This window comes from Cyanistes caeruleus, chromosome 6, assembly GCF_971803275.1.
Source record: "Cyanistes caeruleus chromosome 6, bCyaCae1.hap1.1, whole genome shotgun sequence".
NCBI lineage: Eukaryota > Metazoa > Chordata > Aves > Passeriformes > Paridae > Cyanistes > Cyanistes caeruleus.
This window is the reverse complement of record NC_141706.1, coordinates 48345815-48361010: the sequence shown is the minus strand read 5'-3', so window position 1 is coordinate 48361010 and position 15196 is coordinate 48345815. Positions and strand designations below refer to the sequence as shown.

At 38.5% G+C, this 15196-nt stretch overlaps 1 protein-coding gene across 8 annotated transcripts in view; it reads right to left on the bottom strand.

The window, feature by feature from the left end:
• Nucleotides 1-15196, bottom strand: part of NRXN3 (neurexin 3) — a 972437-nt gene that overhangs the window by 36618 nt on the left and 920623 nt on the right. The window lies entirely within an intron of this gene.

Here is a 15196-nt window from a genome sequence, read left to right as displayed (position 1 = left end):
AGCAGCATCTCCTGCCTGTAATTGCTGCAATTAGTTGAATTAGTAATGCAGACCATTAGGGAGAGCCCGTGGCAGCCTCTGGACACAGGTTGTAATGTTCCTGTGCACAATACAAAATTACCCCAGCTCAGCAGCATTGGCTCAACCACGGCTGCTGATGAAACTGTCTCCCTTAACAGCTCTTCCTTGCAGAGAGCTGCCTGTTCTGCTGAGCAGTAGGATCAGCAGGATGACTCCTGAAACAAAACAACTGAAATGCTCCTCACCAGGCAGGAAGCACTGCTGAACTCAGGAGCAGGACAGCTGCACTTCAGCACTCTAGGTGAATATTTCTGGGAATCACACATCTCAATAAGACTTTCAAATCCGTATTCCTGCAAAAGACCCTCCAGCTTTAAATAAGGTTTCCTTTACATTCTTATGTAAACATGTCTCCAACATGTTCCCTCTTCCCTTTTTCAAAAGAGTTCTGAGGGCTCTGACTTGAGCCTCCTGTGCTCCCAGCACTATGAATTACCTCTCTGACCTCTGCCAGAAGTTCCTTGCTCTCCCCCTCTCTGTTTGTATTTGAGCTAAGGGAAGAAAAAGAGAACAAAGTCAATCAGAAAGATCCGATTGAACCTAATGTTCCCTCAGTCTTGATTTCAGTGGCTTAGATTGAGCCAAGAAAGGAAAACAGGGTAGGTCAGTTGCAAGTAAAAATGATAGAGTATTTGCAAAAAAACCCCAGTCATGAAGTATTTTATGTGTCACTCAGTCATACCCAGCATGGTCATTCAGCAATGTTTTGCGGAATGCTATCTTGCAGTAGTTTCATGCTCAAATACTTTCATTAAATACTTTTACAATCTTGCTTCCATGGGGAGTCGAGATTAAAAGGAACTGAAGGTAATATATTCCTGCCTTACATGTCAAGGTCATTTTTTTAACATCTTCTTTCAGTCATCAAAAGTGGAAGAATTCTGTTGAAATCCTGGTGACTTATCTTAAGACAAGCTGGCTGTAAAATTTTGTCTGCTCAGTGAGGGGACAAGAAAGGAGGAATGCACAAAATAGATATCTACTTTTTTCAATTCTTCTGGTCCTGGCACATATATTTTAGAATGTATTATTTATCCCCAGAAATTTTATAACTTATACAGTGATCACATCCTCTAACAGTGAAATGCAGCTGTCTCTGGGTAAAAAGATATTAGTTTTTAATTGCGCCAATGTAAAGTAATTTAGCACAATTTAGTAAACAAGGCTATACTGCTAGAAATTTCTAAGCAGGGGAAATGTAGTTAGTGAAACTTGAGGTTTATAATGTAGTTGTCTAAGGGTAAGGATAGCACTACAAATAAAGAATAAATTAAGGATAGAACTGTGAATAAAGAATAAACTATCCATCACTACTACCTTGCTCAGGCAGTGTTAAAACCCTGGCAATTGATTTCCAGGTTAAATTTAGATCATGTGGACATAGAAAAAGAGAGATTATTTTCTCCAGTGGGAAATAAACATAAAAATTATAACAATGTGTAGTTGTCTCTTATCAGCTGCTATACCTATTTGATTACCCACTTGTTCAGATCTAAAGGCTTCATGCAACATTAATGTGGAATCAAATCCAATTGAATTGACAATGTGATTTAGTATTTGTAAAGAATTGTAAAGAATAAGGAGCTTCTTTATAACTATTTTTTCTTCTTGCATATTAGGAGCATCATATGAAACCAGGAAGGTAACAAGGCCTTTTTTTTTTTTTTTTAACTGGACACCTCCTTGCAACAGGATAGTGGTAGATAATAAAAGTTTAGAACATTTTTGGATCAGCCAAATTGAAGGTCAAAACATCCTTCCAGATCTATTAATTACCCTATATCTAGTTTGGTAAAATCCCTGTACCACAACCTGAAAAGTCATGAAGCCTGGCCCTTGTTCCTCTTCTTGTTCAATTTCCCATCTCATAAGCAGCTTAAGGCAGTACATGCAACATATTTATGCTGCACTCTGGTATGTGTACTAGATTTCCTGCTATAAAATCCTCTTGCAGCTTGTGTCGGTTCTGAACAAAGGGCACAGTAAGCAGACTCAGACAAAATGCAAATGTGTGATGTGCAGTACTCACCAACCCTGTCAACTCCAACCTCTATTTGCACTTTTTCATGATTGGTTCCACACGTGATTTTATCAATTAATCTCCATCTTTTCTCCCCATCTCTACTACATGCTATTTCACCAGATATTCTATTTTTTTTTTCTTTGCGATCGCTCCTTATCCCATCCTGTTGATTTTGTATGTATAAAAATGAGAGTTAGAAAAAGAAATAAAACCTCCAGAAGTGGTGTTAGATTTAAGTCAAGGTCATTAATGAGATCTCTAGAAACCACAGAAGAGATAAGTATACTAATCTGTCCTGCTATTTCCTATCTTATATTTTTAATCTCGGTACTTTCCATCACAATTCATCACTAACTGATTTTCTAGTCCCACCACATATTGGTTTTCCATACGCCTTCCGCTTAGATACCAACATCTGAATCATCCCGAAGGAATAAAGCTATTTCAGTGAGAAAGAACAGCAAATTCCTGACCACAGGAACAGGGTCAAGGAAACATCCAGACGACCATTACTTCTTGTAACAGGAATCAGTACCTTTCGAGACCCTCCCTGAGAATTTTCACTGGATGTTTATTAACCTTGCTGCTTCCACAAGACAGGAGAGGCTAGTGAGCAGAGATCCTGGAAATCTCTCCACTAACATGATTTCTTCACATCAGAAACAGCTCACTGTGAGGCAGTAAGCAAAAACACCATCCCATTTCTGGTCCCTTTTCCCCATTTTTGAAATGGTTCTCATTATACTCACCCACTGGCCCCAGGGGATGTAAGTGGATTCATGTTTTAGTGTCTGCCCAGTGGTCTAGGGATAGTAAAAGCTAAACATTCTTATGTGCAGGCAAAAGGATAGTAATGAAACTTCTCCATATGCTGTGATGGAAATGATGTTTGTGTTTCCACTGGAAAGAACATGAGAGAGAAAATATTTTTCCCTTCCCTCTATTAGCTCAATTCTATATTAAAAATAATAAGTCACACTATACTATTTTAAAATATGTATTTCATTTTTAAAGAATCCCAGCTTTGAAATTACTTGGCCTGTATTAAAGGCCATAAAACTAAAGATAGGTATTATAATAACTTTCAATAAAATTTCTCTCTGGCAGGAACCCTTTTTATTCCTTCCTCTGAAAGATTTTTTATGGCATTTATATTATTATTTTTTCTCTCCCTCTCTCTAGTGTTTAATGAAATTGCTTTGGAATAAAACTAGGGTAGGAGAAAGTGCTAAACTCTGAGTCCACCCCAGAGGATTTATGGGCATATTTACCTTCAAATTCTTTCAATTTCACTGAATTGGCTTCCCATTCCTTTCCATGAATTATTAGTCCTGTAATCACCTCCTCCTAATTATTCACTCTAAGGGCCTCTTCAATCTTGACACGGTGATGGTTCTACAGTCTTTGTTCATTACACTGTATGTTCTGGTGTGGGATATATAGTGCAAGGAAATTTGGCATGGTGTGGCAAGACCTTCTCAAGATGACTCTGTTCCTGTCCAATCTTTAAATTGCCCAAAGCCCTAATTTATGTATCAGATCCATAACCCTTGCTCCTTTGTTCTAGACAAAATGGCAGGTGCTGAATCTTCCTTTTCCCAATTGGAAGCTTTTTTTGACACCTTGCTCTTTGGGTACACAGCTATTTGAGAAAGATTAAGCATGCTGGATAAAATAAGCTCTGTCACAAAACAGCTTTATGAAATTATAAAAAACGCACCCAGGAATGATGGAGTTCTCCCTTCTAGAGGGAGAGAAAAGACAAGGACCCATAAATTCAATCCACAGACAAATTCCTGCAGAATTACACTCTTGGCAGTTGCTTCATTTGGTAAAGGAGGATTGAATTTTCCTATTTGCCTATTTCTTGAAATTTTTCTGCACACTATACATATTACTTCCAATTCAACACCATTACTTGAAAAGCAACACTTAATGCTTTGTTGTGAGAGAAGTGTAAATCTATTTGCCACCAAGGAACCACAATTTACAGTACTTCTTGAAATACGACCATCATGAAATGCTAGGCACAAATATCTTCCCAAGAGTGGAGAAATACAGTTGTATTAACCTGGGCACTGCATTTGCCTTTCACACCTAAAATGTAGAGCTGAAAGTCAACAAACTTTTCCTAAATACAAGTACTTGGCTCCCTCCATTCCTTCCATACTGCTGTATTTTCTATAGGTCTCAAATTTATTATGGAATATGGACTAAATATTTTCTTCTATACAGGGAGTATAAATGCTCCCTTTAGAATAGGAAAACCTTAGCAATACTGTTCAGTCTTCTAGAAACCAAGATGTTTCTTGGCAAAGAACAGGCTCAAGGCATTTGCTGTTTTGCCAAAAGAACATAGCAGATGAAGTGTCTCATTAGGTGCCATTTCTAGCTTGAATACCTCCACCTTTTGTACTTCGGTAACTGGGCTTTTTAAAGAACTTTTCGTATTCTGTTCACACTATTCAATTAAATGAGAATCCTTCATCTGTCCTTTCTACACATTACATTTGTTTCTCACTTTTTAATTAATCTTTATTTGCAAAATACCCTTGAGGTCACTACAGTATAGCAGACCTGAGAGACTCAGTCTGGACAAACTCAAACTACTACATACAGATAGAACTAATCTGCATACAAATGAGAAAATATTACAAATGTTGCAAAAATCACAATGAGGTATTACAAAAGAAGCTGCAATTTGGGACTGTATAAAGTTTTAAGGAGAGTCTTGGGTCTCCTGTCTTTTGCTAAAGTGTATTAATCTTCTCCATCTCATTACCAGATGAACAACATGCAATTTCTTATCATGGGACAGACACAGCCACAAATATGTGCAAGATACTAAGATATCCCCAGATACTAAGCTGAGGTTATGTCTGCCTGCAGAGGCAATGCATCAAAGAACATGAAACTAATAATTTTTCTTCATATAGCTCATTTGAGGTAAATACAAAAACAAGAGGACCAAATCCTTTGTTTGTTTAAATTGGCATTGATTTCAACCAGACTGCAACAACTTTGCAGCAAGAGAGAACGGCTCATTACATTAAGTTTTGGACAATTCAATGGCAAAAGATTAGAAGTAATTTTAGTCAATTCAGAGAAGAACCACTGAAAAGGGGAAAGAACTCGAGAGATGTATGAATCAGACAGGCTTAGTAAAACTAAACCTGACTTAAGAAGGACTTAAGATAAATTTTTACATTTACAGGTGTCACAAAGGACATCAGGAAGAATGATGAACTATTTAGAGTGCTTCAAAAAAAGATAAAATTAAGGGGAAAAAAAATGTTATTTTCACCAAGAAAAATCTAAGTAGTGATCTTTACCAACTATGGAGAAGTCTCAAAGAAATACCAGAAACCATTAGCACTGAGGTCAAGCAGTTGCCTAAACCATCCAGGTATGAATACCATTAGTGTATATGCTCTAATGGGGAAGAGCTTGCTCCATCTATCTTCAGTCCAATCTAATTCACTCCAAATCAAGTCCATATTTGCATCCTCTCCATCACTATGTAATATAAACACATTACACATTTCTCTCTGTCATTGCAAAAGCAGGCAGTGAAGCCATCCAGCACAGCCTTTCAGTTAGCTGTGCTCAGAGCCAGAATCACAGAAACACAGGATATTCTGAGCTGGAAGGGACCCACAAGGATCATCAAAGTCCAACTCCTGGCCCTGCACAGCGCAGCCCCAAGGATCACACCATGTGCCCAAGAGCATTGTCCAAATACTTCTTGAACTCTGTCAGGCTTGGTGTAGTGATCACTTCCCTGGGGAGAGTGTTCCAGTGCCCAGCCACTCTCTGGGTGAGAAACATCTTCCTGACAGCCAATCTAAACCTCCCCTGACACAACTTCAGGCCATTCCCTTGGGTCCTTGTCACTGGGGCTGGTGTGTTACCTACCAAGAGGCAGGTAGGTAACCAGTAGGCATGTATCCTTCAGCAGTAGCCCAGCAAAAGTTCATCTGGCTGCATGTTCCTAGCTGGATATAAAAGCTGATTTGCTGTCAAATTATAGCATTAAATAGGGATCATGAGAGAGCTACCCCTCAACAAAATCAGCCATTTGTCCACTACTATGGCAGACAACAGATTAAGGAACTAGGCAGTTAAGTAAGAGAAAGCAAAAAATAATCTTCCCAATTGCATGTCAATCTAGATTCATGGGCAGTCATGATTAAAAAGAGCTTTGAAAGCTTGAATTACTCCTTTGAAAGCCAAAAGCCTGTCTCACTAAAATCAATAGTTCATTAGGACTGTAAAGTCTGACTATTCTGGACCAGGTTTGATGCCAAATTTCAGAGACTTTGTTCTGTGCCAGAGCTGTGGAAAGTCAACAGGGAAAAATCATGCTTCTGCCTTTTGTCTCTGTCTGCTGGCCGTGGGAATGGTGATGATGTGAGGCAGTGTGAGCAGAGAGAGAAAGCGAAGGGAGGGCAAAGATGGGAGAAAGGAAAGTGGAGAGGATTAATTCATCTGTTGTTCAAGGCACCCTGACAGGGGAAAGAGAAGTATTGAACCACAGCAGCTTAACCCAACTTCAATGTACCTTCCCAAAAGCATAAGGAATGTAATTCTACATGGTGTTCTGCTGATAAGCAAATCCTCCTAAATCCTTTCAATTTATTTCTTGGCCTGAAGAAATTACATATTATTTAGGAGCTAAATAAATAAATAAAAATTCATTTCCATGAATCTAGATTGGTTGTTTATTGATTACATATGCCCACAGAGCCACTTGCTTTTCTATTTCTTTCCTTTCCTAACAGAACAGGCTCTTTTTGTCTTGACCTAGGAAAACATCAACTGGAAAGTCTTTTCCAGACTGTTCAATATAACTATCAAGATTTGCAAAAGCTTTGAACTGGGCTGTAAAATAGCATTTATTTTATACAAAAGATACAGCTTTGGTGTGAGAGGACACTCTCCCCTCTTAACAAACAATTTCTCCTTTCCATGTGAATTTTTCTTCTTCCAGTAAGTGCCTTGAAGATGAAAGTTGTGTGTCTATACACTGAAGACAGAGCCTCTTGGAATAACCACACAGGAAGAATATTCACATTGAGTATACTTTTCGTCATTTGATGAAGGAGCTTGTGCTCCTTCCCTATTATATATTTCTTATTGAAGGAAACTGCTACTTGAAACAGAAACCATCAGTCCACTGTTATATAACCACAGTTATGCAGATGGTGGTGATGTAGGTGAAAACTCCTTAAGAAAGGTACAGAAGGAATGCCCATCATGAACTAAAGTTGTAAAAGTAACTAAAAAGCTTAATGCTAAAATTCAAGCCACTACAGCTGACCCCACAACAACTACCCACTCTAAAGTCAGTGAGAGCTGCTGGAAGGACAATTTGCTGAAATTCAAATACTGCTCAGGAATGTGACTTTCTGAATATTACATCAATCTACACAATGATGTTTCCCAATACTTGTCCAAAAGTTTTCTAATGGAAGACATTTCTTTTATGAAATGGTCTGAAAATAGAGTCAGAATGTTTTCCCCTGTGCCATTATCCCACTCAGAAGAACCAACAACCAGTTGAACACACAGGGCAGCATAAATTTCAACTTCCTGCTCTTAGCATCTGCTTAAAGCATGACACAGAGAGCAAAAACTGAAGAAAGATTCTTATAGATATGTAGGAAAAAGATGACTTATTGACAGAATTTAGCATCCTGCTGGTGTGGGCTCTAGTCCCTTAGGTACACATTCTAATGTATTATCTTAAACTGCCAGAGAAATAATTTTATTAATATGCTGGGCTATGAAATACCCCTGCTGAAAAATGAAATGTTACATACTTCACCAGCAGAAGGGTAGGGCAGATCACTGGGATGCAGTAACTTTTAAAATTGCCCCAGTCCAAATTTCCAGGGGCATTGAATCAGAGCCCACATATTACTAGGTTTTATTTTCCTGATATTGTCATAAATGTGCTATCTGACATCAGCAAAATTGACCCCTTTCCTCATGCTTCTGTTTATATAGCCATACAACAGGGAGAAAACAGCTTCTCTGCTTGCTTGGCATACAATCAGAATTTTAGTAAACATTTTACATTCTCAAAGCAAAGCCTAAGTACAGAAAACTCCTTTACATTTAGTAAAGGGGAGCCTATGTTTCAGAAAGTTAGAGACTCAAATGATCTGAGATGAATCAGCTGCCCTTTGAAGACTCAGCCTCTAGTAAGAGTAAATGGGTTTTTCTTTGCGTGCTAGCTGGCACTTAATAACTGTGTCAGAAGAATATTTTTCATTTACACTTTGCTCCTTTGCTGGAAATCAATATGTCGTTTGCTGGCATTTTCCCCTGGACATCTTTATTTAGCTTGTCTTTTTTCCTCAGAGGGGAGGGAGTTGTATTTGATTTTGTTCTGTTATTGATTGGATCACTCTTAGCAAGAAATAAATAACTAAGCACAGCACAGTAGCTTTAATGACAATCTCTTAAGCCTCAAAATCAGCACACTGTGTTGCACTCCCCCCTAACACATGATTCAAAAGAAACAAACCTGTAAAGTACAGTTACTGTGTAGAAAAGAGGTAGCCACACGTGCAATTTAACTGGCATTTCTGCTTACGTGATCACTTAATAACACCACACAATCTTGTTTCTATTAAAGCAGTTTGCTATACTGCACCTGCTGTTGGGATCTCATAATCTCTTGCAAATGAGGCTTAATGAGAAATTAAAGGTACGGGAGATCTTCTCCCAGCAGACACCGCTCCCTGGAGAAAACAGGAGCACGCTCACCTATCAAACACTGATGGCAGTACAGCCTGATACCCAATCTACAGCAGGCAGAGGGACACCAGCCACAGCATCCCTGCCAGCATCCCAGGGAAGTGATGGGCAAGCCAGCCCTAGGGGAATCCTGCCAGCATCCCAGGGAAGTGATGGGCAAGCCAGCCCTAGGGGCTGCACAGCAATTGCCCATCATATTTTTTTTTTTTTTTTTTTTTAAACTGGGGAGTTCTTTACCTCCTTCCCTGCTTCTCTCTTAATTTCTCTTGCTCATTATTACATTGGCCACTAACAGTTGGCACACACAACTGTAAAATTCATAAGGGAGAAAACACCCTAGTAGGGTCCAAACTGTGGCACTTAGAATCTAATGCGACAGGGTGTGTTATTCATAAAGTAACAATAAACGTAATCACTCTGAATAAATGTGCCTTAAAACAACTTCTGCAATTATTATAAGTACCTCTGAGTGCAATAAGATAAACAACTATCTTTGAATAGTCGCATTAATGTGCTAGACTATTCTTGCCAGACAAATATTCCTCTTTCTCTCCAAACATTAACCCACACTTAGAAAATGGCATTTAAATACTGTTACTCACAGGATTCACACATTAGCTCACAAGGGGAAGGCAGTTCCCACACATTTAAGTGCAGAATAAACATAATGTAGAATAAATAAATGCAGGATAAATCCTGGCCCACTAGGTACCGATCAGCACCTAGAAATGCTCCCTGAATAACGTTAGAGAGTACAACATTTAACAAAGGAAAATAGCCACTGAATAACTATATGTAAGCACATACGCAACATACCTTCAAAAAAAAGGCTATGAATGGTTTTAATTTATAAACAATAAGAAGTTTATAAACACAACCATCACAAAAGTGGCTGTAGTAGAACTCATATTTCCCAGGAGCAGTGACAGCTTCTTAACCACAACTCCAAACTCCATCCATCCTCTCTTAATATATGATGTAAATGATTGTCAGCACAAAGACATCTATTTACTCAACAAAACATATATATTACCATTAACCTATTAATATACTGACATTATCATGGTCAAATCTAATAAAAATTAATTTAAACAGTTCCAGACAATTTTTCACCCAGAAATACAACTGCCACATACCTGATGTTTAAAAATCATGCTTTTCTATCATTAACATTTTTTTCCCCATTTCAAGTATGAGAAAACCTACACCTTTACTGAAGGGACAGGGCACTAAGTTCATGTCACATGTAAGAAAAAAACAAGTAACAAAAGAGTAAACAGAGAAATAAAATCATTACCAACACCACCAGGAATCAAGGGGGAAACCTTAAGCTAGAGCCAGAAATTTGTCTAATCATAACTTTAACAAGGAAAGAGATCTATTCCCATCAAACATATACCCATCACCTTAAAAAACGTACTTGGTCCATCAAGTACCGATGAAACCAGGTAAACTTCAATCCCATGAGCTGTGGAACATGACAAATGGCTCCTGAACATTAAATCTGAAGTGAATTTCACTTAAATGGCACATGAAGAGGGTTGTTATGCAAGGAAAAAAGGCTGACTCCCATACACAACCAACCTGATAAACACTTATAGCCGCTGGGTTTCTCAGCAGCCCCTGCCTAATCAGAACATTTGGCCTGTGAAGGATAAGAAGGCCACTTTCCTTGCTTATTTATTTAGTTTTCTAGTGAGTTTGATTAACTGTCGTAAAGACAAATCAATCTTTTGTGTTTGTGTAAAATGAAAAAAAGGAACAAAGTTTGCTTTAATGGCCCCACAGACACTCAGCTGGAATGCACTTACTAAGCAGAGAGCTAGACAAAGGAATTCAGACTTTAAACACCATCAAGAACTCTCTGACATCATCTATACTTCTACCTGCTTTAAGGGAAAACAACAAACCCACTCCACACACAGTGAAGAGGCTTTCTTTTTCTCTGCAATTCTGTCTATAGAGGCGTCAAGTGCTACAAGGTTCTTCCTTGTGTCCTTCAGATTTCCAGGCTGTAATTTGGGAGATACCAGGAAACAAGTATCCAAAGCAACAACATCAGAAGGAGAGAGGATTTGAAGCTCTAAATCCATAAGAATACTTTCACTGTCAGTAAACTTGCTTCTCAATGCAGTTTTGTGGCAATGTTGTATTTTTTACATCAATAACCTCTTGTAGGGACTGAAAGATGGCATGAAATTCATGCCCACTATGAAATGAAGAAGCTTCTGCCTAAAGAATTTGAATGAGACACCAGTTGAAAACTGAACTCTGGGAAATTTTTCCTCTCATATATTCCAATTATAGTGTTGACAACAGTGGAAATCACAAAAGAAACAAAGCCATTTTAGTGCAATGCCCATTAAAAGCCTTTAGTAATACAATAAAATACATACACTTCCTGACTATGGACAGCCAAGTTTTTGCCCATGGAGGATTTAACCTTAGTCTTAGCAAGGCATGGAAAAGGACAGCTTGACCAGGATGGAGCCAAAATGTAGAGAGTCCCCATATTCAAGATATTCCAGGCCCTGAATAGACAGACAAAAGTATATGCTTAGGTTTTTTGCTACATCAGTTTCTGCTTTTTCATAAGAATTAAAAAAGCAGAAAGAATCAGAACTTTTGTTCTAAGAATCCCATCTTCCATTGCTATAACTACAGCAATGGCATTGGCATGATGGTATGTTTCTGGTCGCTCCTGGGAGGAAACAAGTTTCCCTTAAAATTCCCTCTTCAATGGTGTCATTATTTAAGCTTTACTTGTATCAGCTAGAAACAAGACATAATAGCCAGTGAATGTAAAAAGGGGTGCCCCTGCATTTTTAGATATAGGCCCTACTCACACTAAAGAGATTACTGGCACTACAGACATGAGGGTATATCCAAGTTGGTAGAGCTGCTCCTTTTAGGTCCAGCAATGCTGACTGAAGAAGGCTTTCTGCCAGCAGAATTACATCACCTATGAGTGTTTCAAACTAATCTGACCATAATAGACATAGTTAAGTCCATATTAGGATTTTGACTGGCAACAGCAGGTAAAATCAAAGCACATTTCTGCACTGTGGGACATGCAGTGAAGTTGTCAGAACTCCAGAGTTTGGCACTGTATTCCTCTGGAACGCTTCAGGATAGCAAAAATGTTTCTAAAGAGCCCTGTAATTGGCTCCAATTATTAGCAGCTGTTATTAATTGTCTCACAGTTATTAGTAGGCATATAACTTAAATCAGGAATTTGCAAGTAAAACACTGCAAAGACTCACTGACTGCAGTCAGTGAGATTTCTTTTGATTCAGAAAACTCAGGTCAGAGGGGTCCATTACTTTCACAAAGTCTAACTGCCCATTTTGCACAACTGTGGAATTGCACAGAAGATCTGAGTGCCAGGATGCCTCTGCCACTGATTTGCAATGACCCTTTACCGGGCTGTTAATGTGTCAGCACACCAAGGCTTAATTTTTAAAATAATAAAGATACACATGTATCTCTTGGAAGCAAATGTTTATAAGTTGCTCTGACAGTACCTTGAGGACATATAAAGCATCTGAAAAAAGATTATAAAATTCCAAAATTGTTTGGGTTGGAAAAGATCTTTAAGATCACTTAGTCCAACCATTAGCCAATTCCATCACCAAACCACGTGCCTGAGTGCCACATCTACGCATCTTTTAAATACCTCCAGGGATGGTGAGTCAACCACTTCCCTGGGCAGCCTACCCTGATTGTATCCAGTTCTTAGTATTTTGTGGGCAGAAAGACTCACACTTTCAAAATGGAACTCCCATATGGACTGTAACAAACTGTTATGCAGGGCTGAGGTAGGGACATAAGAAACATTCTGCTCTCTTTAATGTTCCTGAAATGAAATAAAATATTGGAGGTGACTGTGCAGTTCCTACAAACTGAGGGTCTTGCAGACACGAATTTCTTGCAAATTCTCCTCATCAGTGGGAAAAGCCTGCAGTGCACATCTATAGATATAAATGGCAGCAGAGCCTAACACCAAAGGCAAATGACCCTCAGATAAAGAGCCCTGCCATGGTGGACCATGGGTACTCATCCCATCAGAACACAAAACCTGCCTTCAGCACAGCTTCTCCAACAGGTGCAGAGGAAAGCTCTGTAACATCTCTACCAGGCAGCTTTGAATCTCAGGATCACATACGTGGTGGAACAAATTACCTGGCTGGTCCCAGGATATCCCTTTTGCCTGTCTCCCACTTACCCAGAATGTGCAATTGATCGAAACAAATGCTACAATCTGACACCATGGAGCTCTTGACAGCTGTCAACTCATTAAGTTCTATTCACTGGCTTCCCACCTCCTTGCCAAAGTATTACATAAATTGCATTTTAGCTGGCAGCCTTTTCCTTTGCCTGAAACCATTTTGTACTGAGCATATTTAAGTTCATTGTTTTTTTTAAAAATGAATTTATTCCCTTCCCTTTGGTAATTTGCCTTGCCTTGCAACAGTTTGAATGGGCTGCAGGATACTGTTTCATTATCAAGCTGCAACTGGAAATGAATATTTTATAGCAGCTGAACAGAGGTTTGGCTGTAAATGACTATATCCTAATTACACAAAACAAAAGGAAGACAGAAAGAAAAATGAATTTAATTAATGAAATATTGATGCAATTTACAGACAAAGGCCTTCCCATTTAGAAGGGAATTCCTGCATTGTGAATTTTATAAAGAGCTGGAGGTTCACTGCCTCCTTGATTTATCTAGTTACATGTCTCATATTTAATTTTTGCTTCTTTCAGGCTGTTTAAAATGCCTGAAGGTATGTCTGGTATCTGTCCACACCAAGTCACAGATGTAAGTGCTTCAAATGCAAATATATACTTATAATGACTGTGTTATAAGAACATGTAAAAGCAGAGCAGAAGTGCAGTCATGCTAGCTCAAACTCCACTGAAGCCTTGACTCCTGCCTCTGGCATTAGCCATTTTATGTTTGTTGACAGATAAAGGATAAACACAAGAGAAACCTGCAGAAGTACTTTTCTCTCACATGCTAGTTGGAGCAGCAAGCCTCTGTTAGGAAGTGGTTATACCTGCAACTCTGTGCTGCACAGATTTTGTATTTCATGGTTCTTAATGGGCTTTTCAACCACATGCTGACATATTAGCTTTTAAAATCTATTCATATTTTTTCTACAATATCATATGGCAGTGAGTTCCACATTTCCTGTAAAAGCACTTCCTCCTGCTTGATCTCAGCTTGCTTCTACCTCATTTCACTCCTCAATCTTTGTTTCATGAGAAACTGTGAGTAGTCATTGCCTAGTCACAATTTCTCTGTTCCACTTTGATTTTAGAGACCTCTGTTATCACCATTTGGTTACCAATTTTTCATCATGAAGAATGTCAGCTTATTTAACCTCTCTTCATGTGGAAACCATTGCATGTCTTGCAGCTTTTTTATTCTCCATAGATCAGTTTTTGAGAGCTGATGGCCCAAATTGAGTGCAATGCAGAAGGCAAGGCACAACACAGATTTACACAATACTAGTAGCACAATACTAGTTTAGCTTTTATTTCCTCTAACAATTTCTAAATTTTGGTTTGCCTTCTTGAATGCAAATATATGTCCAAAAGTAACCAAATCTGGTCATTTGTTAGCATACAGACTAATTTTCAATGTTCAGTGTGGTTAAGAAGATCGATGAATCAGTGCCAAATAATGCATTTTCTTCTGTTCTGGCCTCAGTTTCTGATACTTTTGAATTAAAGGCCCTCTATCAGAAGTGATTTATTGATTCCAGTGACACTTCAGAATGGCATCTGTTGAATTGTATATGGAGTGTGATCTACAAAGAAGCAATAAAGCTTTTAAGAGGATGCTGCATTTCTCAGTCATTCTCAGTCCAGCAAGCTGACACCTTTCTGAGGTCACAGAATGCACCTGATTCAGCTCCAGGGATGCCTGTCAGGTTCTCAGAGTCAGAAGGCAGAAGGAGAGCACTGTAATGGATAATCATTTAAAATGGACTGGAGTAATCCACACAAGATCAGTAACAGACAGGAGACTCAGTATCATAAATAGAAATGTGGAATGTGTTATACATTCCAAAAGTGAGGACACACTATAGAATCTGCTCCAATTCGTTTCCTTATCTCTTTTTGATGGCAAATGGTCTTTATTATCATGTATGTTGTAAAGTGAATTAGGCTTAAATATAATGTTGAAATGCTGCCTGAATAAAATTAGAAGATGAGAATAGACCTGAGCTTTAAAGAAAATCACATGCAGCTGTACTTTGTAGCCCAAAAGACAGTTCAAAATATAGCATACGTTTGCCCCAAATTACCTTTTTTCTT